Source organism: Phalangium opilio, unplaced genomic scaffold (genome assembly GCF_054372755.1).
Source record: "Phalangium opilio isolate 3A_F unplaced genomic scaffold, DU_Popi_V2 ptg000078l_1, whole genome shotgun sequence".
Taxonomy (NCBI): Eukaryota; Metazoa; Arthropoda; class Arachnida; order Opiliones; family Phalangiidae; genus Phalangium; species Phalangium opilio.
Window position 1 is genome coordinate 761812 of NW_028324186.1, and position 13481 is coordinate 775292.

Consider the following 13481-nt stretch of genomic DNA (forward strand, 5'->3'; position numbering starts at 1 on the left):
TCACTGAAAAATATCAGTGTTAATGGGAGATTTTTTTTCTCTCCACGAAGGTTTAAGAAATCCATCGTGGTCGATTTCGATTTTCTTGACGGGCGCATTGTTGGAGTTGAACGGGAACAAATAGCCAAGGAAGTGGCCGTTACAACCGTAGAGAATACACCGAGGGTTGGCTCATGGTCTTTCGCCCCCATACAGTGAAAAAGAATTGACCTACGACACTGTGCGTCAGAACAGGTGGCTTCTAAACAACCTGCAAGGTCTGGGATGGGATAATGGAGTAACCCCCTACAAAAAACTCGGGGAGTGCCTCCGATCTGCAGTCCAAGGCTACGACCGCGTATTCTGCAAGGGAGAGGAAAAGTGCTTTATTTTTGTTGAACATTATTAATCGGGAAGTTATAGACTTGAATGGAGTGGGATGTCCCAAAGCCAACGAAATCGACGATGATGGACCCATGATTACATGCATGCTTAATCATAAATCTGTCCGTAATAATAAAAAGTATTTATGTGCACTATCTAAATGTATGTTGTTTTCCGAGTGGATTTATAACCACAAATAGATTGTAAATAAAAATTTAGGAGACGAATAAAAATGAAATTCAAATTGTAACGTTTAATTAATTTACTTTTATTTATTTATTTACTTGTTTTTTTTCATATTTGATATGCAATGTTAAAATGCGATAGGATACTTTCACATATCGTCGCGTTGATATGCTGTATGAGTGCCCTCTCAAGTAGGGAGAGCATATCACAGTCCTCCGCCGACATCCCCGAACTATTTCGGCTTTCACGCCTCCTCACGAACTGAGTGAAAATAGCGTTTTGAACGCTGATAAAAAGAAAAGGTTTTTAGTGAAGCTATTAGCATCGTAATTAATGAAAGTATAATTGAAATTGATTCTTACCCATACCCATCACAGTTCGGAGATGCGGTACCACCATCGGGTGTGGGGTATAACCCGTTTTCGCCCCTGACGGGACTATTGGAGAAAAAATAAATAAATAAATAAATATATGTTTGTTAATGAATAGTCTTATTCGTAACTATATCTTCAATACACACCTAGGACGAATATACGACGCCACTAAATCCTCCATGGCCGTCAACAATTTTCGTACATCCTCCGAACCCATGCTCGGCAACAACAGGATCCTAATTGTATCCAACACCCTAAGCGAAATCAATCAGTACCATAAATATCGGGATGAATAAATAATATTATATTTACTTGTATCCATCGCAATTTATGTTAATTGTTATCTTATCGTCAAATGAGTTAAAATCCCCCAAATCAGCGCTATAAGAACATCAAAAACAAAAATAAATATTGAAAGTAAATAATGGTAGTAATAATATCTATAAGCCACTTACATATCCCCCGGATGGATGATGGGGAAAGTGTCCATGGAATCATCCTCATGTTCCACAATATAATTAATTACATCGCCCTCATTTATTTCACCATTATCATCATCATTGACCTCTCAAATTGGAGGGTTTTGATCTTCTGGCTTAGTTAACCACGTATTGTTAATCGACGTTGGAATTCTACACACGACCATTTTTACCTCTCCGAGTGACGTATGTCACGGAGAGGTATTACACTGGACGGGTGGGTGTGTCTGTGTGTGTCTGTGTGTGTCTGTCACACCCCACGTGACCGCGTTCGCAGTTTGCGTATCGGAGCAAACGTGTTCCCAATTTCCGGACTGCATTGACAGTTCACGGACATTTGGAAAATTGTGTTTGTCTCCGCTGGCTATTCTACTTGAGTTCCCACACCACCACTTTTGGTTTTCGTCCACTTCACATGGACACTAGTTTGAACTTGCTGGCTTCCAATCACCACCATCTTCTGTTCTTCGTCTTTCGTCTATACCACATAGACACCAATCTGCAACATTGGCTTCTAATACCACCATCTACTGGTCTTTCGTCTATACCACAAAGACACAAATCTGCAACATTGGCTTCAAACACCACAATCTACTGGTCTTTCGTCTATACCACATAGACACCAAACTGTAACATTGCCTTCTACTCCATCATCTTAAGATGTACGCTGCCAGCGTCTAGGGTTACGAGAAACGTCTAGCCTCCCAATGGCAGGGCTTCCACCATCGGTTCACGCGAATGCGTTTTTATCTATTATAATGGAAAAGAATCGTATATATACCCCAAAATTTGAAGAAAGCGGGCAAGAGGGGTACCCTTCAATTTAAACGTCAATATTAGAAAATGTTTCGAAAGATAATAGGAACAACTTTATTTTAAACGATTTAACTATTTTTAAAGTTATTTACTGGCGATTAAAATAATTAATAATATTTATACTTAGTTAATTATTTAAGATAAATTTATTTCTATGCACTGACACAAGTGAGAGTTTATATAGAACGAGTAATGAAGATTGCATCTGAATCGAAACACTACATGAATATCAAAGTTAATATAAAGCGAGTAGGATGAAAAGATCTCTTACAAAACGATAAAATTTTCTTTACGCAGAATATTAAATGGAAATACTTAAATATTTTTCGCATTACGATTCTTTTAGTAGTTGTGTAGCTATAAAGCTCTGTTTCATCTCAATATTCCAAGAACATCTTTTGATATTAACATTTAAAATTTGGTGTTTACTTTTTAATTCATCTTTACTACATTTATATATAGTGTAGACGTAACTTTTAGCTTCATTAAATAATAAGGATGTTAATACTCCATACGTGTTGAAACGACTGGGTCTATGAGATAAGATAACCTAGATTTTAACCAGAATTGACCTTGTTTCATGTCCTCTTATAGGAGGTCTTAACGGTTCAGAGTGAGCCGAAAGTTAAATACACATTTAAGTGATAGATATTAGGTCCTCATTAGAATTATTGAGGATACGCAGGAAATTATTAAACGCTCTAAACTTAACAAATGATCATGGCAATATCTCGCCGATTAGAACTATGTATTTCCGGTTTGTCTCATTGGCTGGCGTACCTGTGTTTGGAAAGTAAATTTGTCTCGGCTCGGAGAGGTTTATTTTGGTTTCCCAACTTGTTATAAATTTAGTTTAAACTAACAAAAAATCTATGTATCCCGTTGAGATATAAAGAACGTTGTGACCAAATTTTCAAAAATTTCCCCTATTTCATGTAGTGTGTGGTATGAAAACCTCTAACCCTTCCACGAATTTTCTCCAAAATCACAATAGAACTTCAAACAACTAGTATGTATTGTAGGATTAAATTCCCTATAGAACCGTGAATCACTGGTTTCTTTCGGGGATTCCCAAAAAACCCATAAAACCGTACAAGTTCGATTACTGGATGGTCGGTTACCAGTTCGAAATATACTGATAACTTAAAGGACATGGTACATAGAATTAGTACGTATCCGACCCCTCGTTTCGAACCATCTAGATGGCGAAAACACGTGCGTCCTCAAATAACATGTCAATTTGACGTTTAGACCGAGGTGATTCTATTCTGGGTGGTCAAACTCTATATCATATATATACGCATGGAAATCGGGTGACAACCCCCTTGATGAACATAGTGTACCTGCTACTACAGTTTAAGATCGAGTTTTTGGTTTTTATCAGATGTGTGTATTTCTTAGACTGAGGGAGTCTACACATCAAGGCATCATGTAGAATCTACAATATCTACAATATAGGCCGAATTCGGATGTCCAATACGATAATATGAAGTGTCGATCCCCTCGAGTCATCTAGAACAAGAAACGCCTTGGTAAATTCAAGGATGAAATGGACGGCACCCCAATCATGGAGTTTTGCGGTTTAAGACCCAAAATGTACAGTATATTGTCGGCCAAGGGGGAGAAGATGACGTGCAAGGGGGTGTGCAAGCGCGTCGTGCGGAAACGCGTCCAGCACGCGCAATATCGCGAGTGCTTACTCAACTGCGCTGACCACCGCGGAAATGGTCCGAATAGTCAGCGATAAACACGTGCTTAAAACGGTAAGACAAACCAAACTCTGTCTCAATCCTTGTGACGATAAACGTTATAATTTGAATGACGCCATTACTACACTGGCCCACGGGCATTTAAATGCAAAATAAAAAGAAAAATTATTACAAATTTATTGAGTAATTCTTATACATATATTCAGCAATCATATTATCGGGAATATTTTTATTTTTAGAAAATCGTTTCATTATATCAAACATTTTAACTCCCCTACACCGATACAATGAGAAATAGACGCAATATCAGCCACAAGTTTGACTTAATTCCCCCTGCAGTTGACACGAATTAATCGTAACAGTAAGGCTGTTTCGCTCCACAAAATCGTTAAATTTAAATAATTCCGGTGGATTTCCGGTGGATTTCCGTAGCTTTCAAAGAATTCAGTATTATTTTTCCTCGAAATGTATATAGCCGTCCAATATACGCCTTTCCCTTAAGACGTATCAGTGTTCACAATGAACAGGGAGAGGAACGATTTAACAGTGGTAGATTATCCGCCGGAAATATTCCCCTAAAGATATTCTTAGTGTATGGGTCATGGCTTAATATTCTCTCAAGTTGTCGAGAGTCCATTATGAGCTTTGATCGAATAAAACAGCTTCGTTTTTGTCAATTTCAATCAAAGATTGGAACTAGAGTAGTAAATGACGTTAACTGTAGCCGGTAGCGCTTCGTCGAATATTAAATTTAAAATTAACGTAGGATTGTGTTTCGGCAGTGTACATTTAGGTTATAAATGACTTTCAATATATACTTAACCTTAATTGCAATTTTTAGTGGGTTTTGACTCTTATTTTACCTTAAACTTTCGAATTTTGCGCCTATTAATGTACTTTAAAGATAATTTAAATTAACTAAGTATGAGATAGAAAACATGGGGCTATACTAACAGCTTGTGCAGTTTTAATCTTAATTAAGCATTTTATTTCAAAGTTACTCTAGTTCTCATCCAAATATGTGTATTTCATGTTTAAATTCACGTTAATTATATTTAATTAAGTTGAAATTAATGAATGATTGACGTTTGGCAGTGTTAATTTAGCTTATAAAATGAGTTTCAATCACCTTAATTGTAAAGTTTAGAAGAGTTTTTCATTCTTGCCAACACAATGTGTTAAATTTTTATCATACCACGTGCTAAATTTGCGGTAACATAAAGATCATCTATAACATATGTTAATGAATGATGTGATTCTATAGTTTAGCAACTTTGGCTTCAATAACAGTAATTAAATTAAATACCTAAACAATTCATAGCAATTTAGAACAATGAACTCACGTACTTTGCGAGTGCGACTGCTTCGCCTCGCTTAGACTAGAATAATTTGATTCACACACTGTGGAGCCCTCGCGAGTCTCCTATATTACGGTGGAGCTAATTCTTCGCTACGCTGCGGCTACGGGTCTATTCAAGGCCTGAATATGAGGGTGCTAGGGCGTGAGCCCCCCTCTTCAATAACAATAATATAATAATAGGTAGAGACCCATCCGCTTTAACCACTTTTACTTGTACTTGCAAGAGCGTGTTTTCAAGTCCATGTATGACTTAAGTGTTCCCGGTGACGGGAAATATAATAGCTTGATTTTCATTTACGTTGGAAGTTGAGTTATACTCCACCCATTGAATTCCTATTATCCCAGTTTGGGTATATGGTACGTGAAAAACATTTAGTTCCGAGCTGACGCTGTTCAAAGAGTTTGGGTGTGCGAGCGACATTATGAAAATATATCCGGATGTAGAGATGACGATATTCTCTTCTTCTTAGTTCGAACTGAACTGATGATAGATGACACTTTGCGTTTCCTTTTACGTCCGTTTCCAGTTAGTTTGGTCACTTCTTCGGCTGCCTTTCTCAATGTTTCTTTACCCGCTTCTTTACTTCTAGTTCACAATGATTGTTTAATGGGCAAACCGCTTGTAAAATCCGTCGCAATTTTCGCGCCAGTGTTTAAAAACTTTTGACCTAGGAACGTAGCACCCCTTTTAATTATGGGCATGGCTGATCTGAACGCCGAGGAGATAATTCTCCCCAGACCGTAGCCTTCGTGCACTGCTAAGCCCCGGTAGACCGGAAGTGAGTGTCCAATTTGATTAAGATAATAGTCCTCATAATCCCTAACAGAAACGTGACCTGCATTGTTTGGAGACATCCTTACACTTTGACAATCACGTCATAAATGGGGCGGAGATTGAATTCTTATAACAAGTGCCAAGTTCTCCTGGGTCTGAAATGTAGAGTGGCGTGAACTTTACCACGTTCGAACCTTACCGGTTCACCCATTTCACTCATAATGTTTATTTCAATTGTCTGGAAATAGTTTTTCGCTATGGACATATAATGAGGTTAAGCAAACTCTTTTTCCACCGTGTCTCCATCCTTCCCGTTGATACGTATAATACTCAAGAGAAGGACGTCAGAGTCTCTTACTGATCGAGACTAAATTATATCAGAGTATACGAATAAGGAGTGCATTCTAGCATCCCTATCGCAACTGAATGAAGCTGTCATGGAAGTGACCACGGTAACGTATTTCTTTGATTTCCTAGTGAACCCCAATATAACGGCAATTTCACTTGGGATATAAAGTTGGTTCGTCCATTTTAGCTCAACCATCTCCCGTCGATTTGGTTTATTGTATGAAAACTCAACCCCAGATTTTATTTTTTCAGTTGCATCATCGTCGTCGATCGACAATATTTCCAGTAATTCCTCTGCGGAACCGTAATATCCGGGACGTATATATATGGATATATCCCGGTTCACATTCGCTCCGTCAAAAGTGGATGAGAGGAAAAGTATGGAAATGGCCAAAAGTCGCGAGTCATACGAGTTTCGCCGTAGTTGACCGTTTTATTGGCGTAGCTATACTGGGCCTGTTCACTCCCTTAAAATAGGTCTTGTGTTAATTCGCGGTAACACGGTTACCGTCGTGTGCTATTTTGTATGCTAGAACTTCCTCGATTTGTGTTTGTAGTCAGGACTGAGTAGCTGGTAATGTTTTAAAACGTATTTGAAGGTATTATATGGATTTAAGTAAGGTTATCGAAGCAATAGAAGAGCACATAAAACTAGATGCGTTTAAAACAAATCTCGGTAATTTAGCTATAGCGCGAGCAGCTTGCATCGTCATTCGCGTGATCGAGTGGGTTATGGTGAAACCAAGGAACATAAATGTCTGAACTACTTTCAGTCGCGAGTTTGCAAGTCCATCAGTCACTAGTAAATATATAGTTATTGGCGAAACTTTGATGTCCGCGTTTTTTAACACAGGCTCTATGGCCAATGTCATACTTTCCCTCTCATCCACATTTGGCTCCGTTATTTATCTCTTCGGATTCGCCTAAGCCGGAACCTTCCTCTGTCATTTTTTCCATAAACTGTTAAAAAAAATGGAACTGTTTGACACCTTTAGAGGTGTTTCCTAATGCATCCCCAGCAGCACCCCTATTGGTGTTTAAAAGCACCATTCGAGAGGATGTCAATACGCACCTTTGAAAACGGTGCGAAATAATACCTTCTCTGAAGGTGTTTTTTATATCCTGTGAGTTGTTTTAATCACTTTGAATAGCGGTGTATATTAATACCAGAAAAAGTGTTAATAAACCCTTTAAAAAAAGGTCTTTTTGAGACTAATTTGGTGTTTTTAAATTCCATTGACGTTGGTGCTTTTTAATTCTTGTTAGGTTTAAACCATCACCCTTAATAGAGGATTAAAATTATACCAGAAAGGTGTCTATAGACTCTGTAAATGGTGTTTTTTGAAATTATTTTTTTCAAAACACATGAGTTACCATAGATTAGTCTTTCAAAATAGCTGCTCAAAATCTGCTGCTTAAACCCAGTGGATTAAGGGTAAACGTTTTTTCTGCTGTAAGCCTTATTCAACCGTGTAAGAATTGATGCGTGTGAAATGGTTACGTTTAACCTTTACTGTATATCCTCAATAGTTCTATTTAAGGACCTCATTTACATCATTTAATTGTGTATTTAATTTTCGGCTCACTGTGAACCGTCAAGACCTCCTCAAAGACACACGAATTCGAGGAACCAATCCGAACAACGCTTTCCAAAATATTTAGAAGTAACATTTAGTGAAACTAGGAAACTTAAATTTCATGTTTACACTGTATATAAATGTAGTAAAGCTGAATTAAAAAGTAAACACCAAATTTGATATATTAATATAAAAGATCTTCTCGGAATATTGAAATGAAACAGAGCTTTATAGCTACAAAACTACTTAAAGAATCGTAATGCCAAAACATACTTAACATATTTTCATTTAATATTCTACAATAAGAATATGTTATGGTTTTGTAAGATATAATTTTATCCTACTCGTGATATGCGTGTAGTGTTTCGACACAGATGCAATCTTCATTACTCGTTCTATATAAACTTTCACTTGTGTCGTGAAGAAAATTTTCTTAAATATTTAAATAAATATAAATGATATTAATTTTTTTTATCGTCAGTATTTTAGCTTAATTCTAGTTAAGTGGTTTTAAGGACGTTATTCTTAAAATGATTTGAAATATAGCTATTGTTAACGTTTGACTTCTAGCGTAAACCGTTTTCACAATCTTTGGAAATTTAGGATATATAAAGCGATTGATTCACAAATGGTAGGAATAAGCGCTATTGCGTGAACCTTTGGTCGAAGCCCTGCCATTGGGAGGCTAAACGTTTCTCGTAACCGTAGCCGATAGCGCGTACATCTTAATCCCAACGATGATAATGGAGTAGAAGCCAATGTTTCAGATTGGCGTGTATGTGTTATAATATGAGTTAATAATATGTTAGCTCCCTATAAGTTACTCAGGCAATTCATTTTCATACTCCAGCGTTTTCTCCCGCGCCGCCGGCTTCCCAATTATATGCTATGCTCTGCGACCGGAACGTGAACGAAAATCTTATTTACTCTTCTTTCCGGTTTTCCCCGGAAGCGCGTGTAGTGGAAGCTAGCCAATCATATTGGAGCTATTTAAGCACCCGAATATTTTGTTCAGTAGCCTCGGTTATGATAACCGTTACGAGATCAGTGGATTGGATTTAGCTCAGTTGTGTATTTTTCTGGTTTCAAGTCACAATAACAAATCTTATCTTTAGCATTCTTTATCAATATCGGCAAATTGCATTGAGTTCCTGCATTTTTTTATCTCAGTACTGACACAAACGCCATGATTTAATGTTAAATTGTTAAAACATAAACATTCACGACTAAAACACTCCCTCGGTGAAAAAGCAGCCGACGACTCGAGGTCGAGGAACCGTGCGAGCGGGATTTTTTTTTTCGACTAGAGAGAGCTCAACATTCGGATTTTTTCCCGCGCGGGCGAAATGGGAAGAAATCGCTGGATATGTTACGCCTATGGAGCCTGAGTAACTTATAGGGAGCTAACATATTAACTCATGGTTATACACAGAAGACTATATGATGGTGTTGGCTGTTTTCAGAAGACAATAAGTACAGATTAGCGTGTATGTGGTATATACCATTAGAAAAACAAGTGTGGAGATAGCGTAATGAAGTAGAACTTTTACCTCTCTCCGAGTGACTGGGCGTGTCTGTGTGTCTGTCTGTCACCGCATTCGCAGTTGGCAAATCGAAGCAAACGTGTTCGTAATTTCCGGAACGCGTTCGCAGTATACACAAATTCGGAAAATGTTACTTCGTTGCTATATCTATCTTATTTAACGTCAATCATTAACTATCCGTTACACCTTCATCTGCTGTCTAACAACCAATTGTTTCACCCAACGCTAACCGAAATTTAATGGTTTCTAACAACAACACCATGCACTAGTCTTTCGTGTACACCACATACGCCACACGTGAGACATGAGAAACGTCTAGCCTCCTAATGGTAGAGCTTCCACCAAAGGTTGACGCAATTGCGCATTTCTTATCTCTTAGTGTGAATCAATCACCTTATATACCCAAAATTTACAAAAGTTCTGATATAGGTGTTTCCTAGAAGTATAACTTTATAGATAGCTATGTTTAAAATTATTTTAGGAATTAAATTTCTTAAACCGACCTAACTATAATTAACGTACAATACTGACAATTAAAATAATTCATATTACTTATATTTATTTAATTATTTAAGATAAACTTCTTTCATTGGAATGACAAAAAACAGAGTTTATATAGAACGAGTAATGAAGATTGCATCTGAATCGAGACACAACACGCATATCAAAGTTAATATAAAGCGAGTAGGATGATAAGATCTCTTACAAAACGATAACATTTACTTTTTGTAGAATATTAAATGGAAATATTTTAAATATTTTTCGGCGTTACGATTCTTTTAGTAGTTGTGTAGCTATAAAGCTTTATTTCATCTCAGACACACAGATACGTCCAGTGTAATACCTCTCCGTGACGTCATCGTCACTCGGAGAGATAAAAACCTGTGTCAAGGGGAAATTCAAGTGATAATTTTATTAATTACTCTAATTCCAAGACATTCCAGCATATTGAACTCTTCGAGAATTATTTTCCAATGATTGAAAAATCAAAATAAGTATAAATTCCTTCAAATATTAGAATAAGCTAGTCCTAAGAAATGTTAAATAATTTAGATTTTTAAAATCTTTGGGTTATTTTTAGGATGCTTAACTATGCAGGTAGAATTTGTAGATTATTTCCCTCTAACCTCATATCAATAACCTTTCTCTTAAAGAAACACCATATCAGCAAAAATGTGTAAAGTAAAGCCCAAAGGTGTTTATTCGCACCATTCGAGCAGGTTTATATTAAAAACACTATTTCCGTTTAAAAAACAATTTAATAAGGGTCAATTAACACCTAAAGGTGTGTCTACATACCAGTGAATCACCATTTCCTTAAAAAATACCTTAAAAGAGTCAACTAGCACCTTTTTACGGAGAAAACACCATCTCAGTTAAAAAACACCCCAAAAAGAGTGTATAAACACCTCAAGGTATTTCCGAACACCCATGAAACACCTTTTTTTCTAACAGTGTACGGTCCGAAAGAAAACCTTCAGACAATTTATCCCAAATGCACTCCTGTTTTACATTATTCAATGTTCTGGGATAGCTAATTTAATCTAGAGCAACCTCGTGAGATCCCTCTAGTATTATAGATGCCGGTAGATACGTTCTGAACTTGCTTATAGTATTTCCTTTGAAATATTGCGTTGAGGAATCAGAGGGTAGTGTAGAAACTCATTTTACGTCGATTTGTTGCACCCAGGAATCAAATTCGAAACTATACCCTCTCCACCGTACGAGAAGTTCCTTAGTACCGTCAGGTTTTTTCCGTTTTCGTAATACCTTTTAAATTTTCAATTTTCAGTTTTCTTTGTCCTTTCCAACTTTCTGTATTTCCTCTTGGTAAATCACACCGGAAATGAGCTCGAAGTTCAAATGCTTCAGTTTATATACGGATGGATCTCTCGGGATCCATTCTGTTACTTTGAGTAGTTCTTCGGTATAATTGGCCGAATACCCTTTTTCAAACGTTCTTTTATTTTTGCTTATTCAAACTAAATAATCAATTTCAAAGGGGTATGAAACTGGCGATGAAAAGTTTACTTTTCCGTACAAATTTAACCAGATTTGTTTCGAATTTTCCTCTGTCACTTCAGTGGGGCTGCATTTAATTGATTTGTGGTAGTTGTTATTTTACGATTCCAATAAGTCTGGTAAAACGTCAATATATTTATGGGTGTCGTTTTGTGTAAAATAGCGGTACATTGGCTCCTTCAAGGTTCGATTAAATCGTTCGACTATTTGCATTTCACTTCCAAGTTTGTGGCAAAAAACTTGATATCCGAACGTTTCAATTCACTTAGCAGTTCCGATGGACAATCTTTGGTTTTCTACCAGACTCTAAAACGGATCTAAACGCCGCAACAATCGTAGGTCCTTTCTTGTCTTTAATAGCGACGGCGAAAGCAAATTTACTGAATACGTCAATACAGCACAGTAGAAATATATATCCGTCATTATGAAGCTTGATGTTTTGCATGTCTGCCAGATCAAGTTGCCAATGTTCATCTTTACCGCATACAATAGTCTTGTTCCTTATGAAGTTGTTGTGCAGCGTATACGTATCTTGACGTTGTAGGAACTCAATAACATCATTTAAGGAAACGTTAATCCCCTTACCCCTCGCAGCTCTATATAGCCCTTGTACACCTCCGTAGCTCCCCAGATCTTTTTCATTGAAGTATATTTCTTCTAGTTTATCCATTAGTCGTGCAGTTTGAAGTTCTTTGAGTATACCAATAAGTGAAATCAGATAACTCGATAATTATAATAACAAATAATATCAAAAGGGCCGTAATAATTTTTGGTTTATTTAAAAATGAAACTGACAGGGAGGCAAGAAGCCCTGTGGGAGAAGGGTCGTTACATCTTTCCATGATAACATGTAATTTGTGAAACAAATGAAACGTGATATTGATATATATATATTCTTTATTTCTGGTTTATCCAAGTGTGGAGACCATTACCATAGTGGGCATCCGGGGTTGGGGGATAATAATCAATTTTCGGTAAATCGCTTTTAGATACATCGAGATAGGTATTTGGTACAACACTCGTATAGTCTCCAAATAGGCCAAAAAAGGGCTTGACCTAGAACATTTGAACATGAAGATGAAAATTAGTAAATGGGTTGTTTTTGACCCAACAAAAAATATACTAAAAGTCCCATGCTGTAGAGCGCGAGCTTTCGCCGCCATCTTGGAAAATGGCCGCCGGGAATTACAGGTACAATGTATTTCACGTTCTTCTTCAAAAATTATGAAAATTGGTACACATAATGATTGGAGCCACATGAACATCATGGCAAAATTTTACAGCTCTGTGTTTAATAGTTTGGTCGCCATATTGGAAAATGGCCGCCGTGCAGCTAGGTACAGTATATTTCACTATGTTCTCGGAAAACTATGAAAATTGATAGGTATTATAATCAGAGCTGTGTGAGCCTCATAATAAAATATTGAAGCCATTAGTCAGATAGTTTGGCCGCCATGTTGGAAAATGACCGCCATCAATGTCATTTAGATACAGTATATGGTTCAAAAATTATGAAAATTGGTAATAATTATAATGAAGACCGTCTAAACATCATACTTGAATATTGAAGACGTGCTACTGATAGTTTAGGCGCCATCTTCGAAAATGACTGCTTGAAATGCCAAATATATTACCGATATATAAATGTTTTCGATATTTTTTTATTGAGTAGATGATTTTCATGAACGTATTAAACGCCATAAAAATAACTATTTTCGAATCTAAATTATCGACCCATCTTCAAAAATGCTTGCTGAAATATTGATATCCTAAAATCTGGAAAAAAAAGTAAAGCCATATTACTTAGATTTTGGTTAGGAAAAATCATTTTATATGGGGTATAAACATTCTAGTGTCGTTAAGGATTTGATTTAAGACACATTTTTAACATTCCGTTCATATTTCCCTTCATCCTGAAGATTTTTTAT

General features: G+C 36.7%; 2 long non-coding RNA genes across 2 annotated transcripts in view; one reads left to right on the forward strand and one right to left on the reverse strand.

Moving 5' to 3' along the window:
- LOC149654955 (uncharacterized) overlaps positions 1-13481 on the forward strand; it is a 547559-nt gene that overhangs the window by 185347 nt on the left and 348731 nt on the right. The gene's annotated exons all lie outside the window — the stretch shown is intronic.
- Positions 695-1280, reverse strand: LOC149654959 (uncharacterized). Its single transcript, XR_016370301.1, has 3 exons — positions 1236-1280; positions 1070-1177; positions 695-986 (listed from the first exon to the last, which is right to left on the reverse strand). It is a non-coding gene; the product is annotated as an uncharacterized LOC149654959 (long non-coding RNA).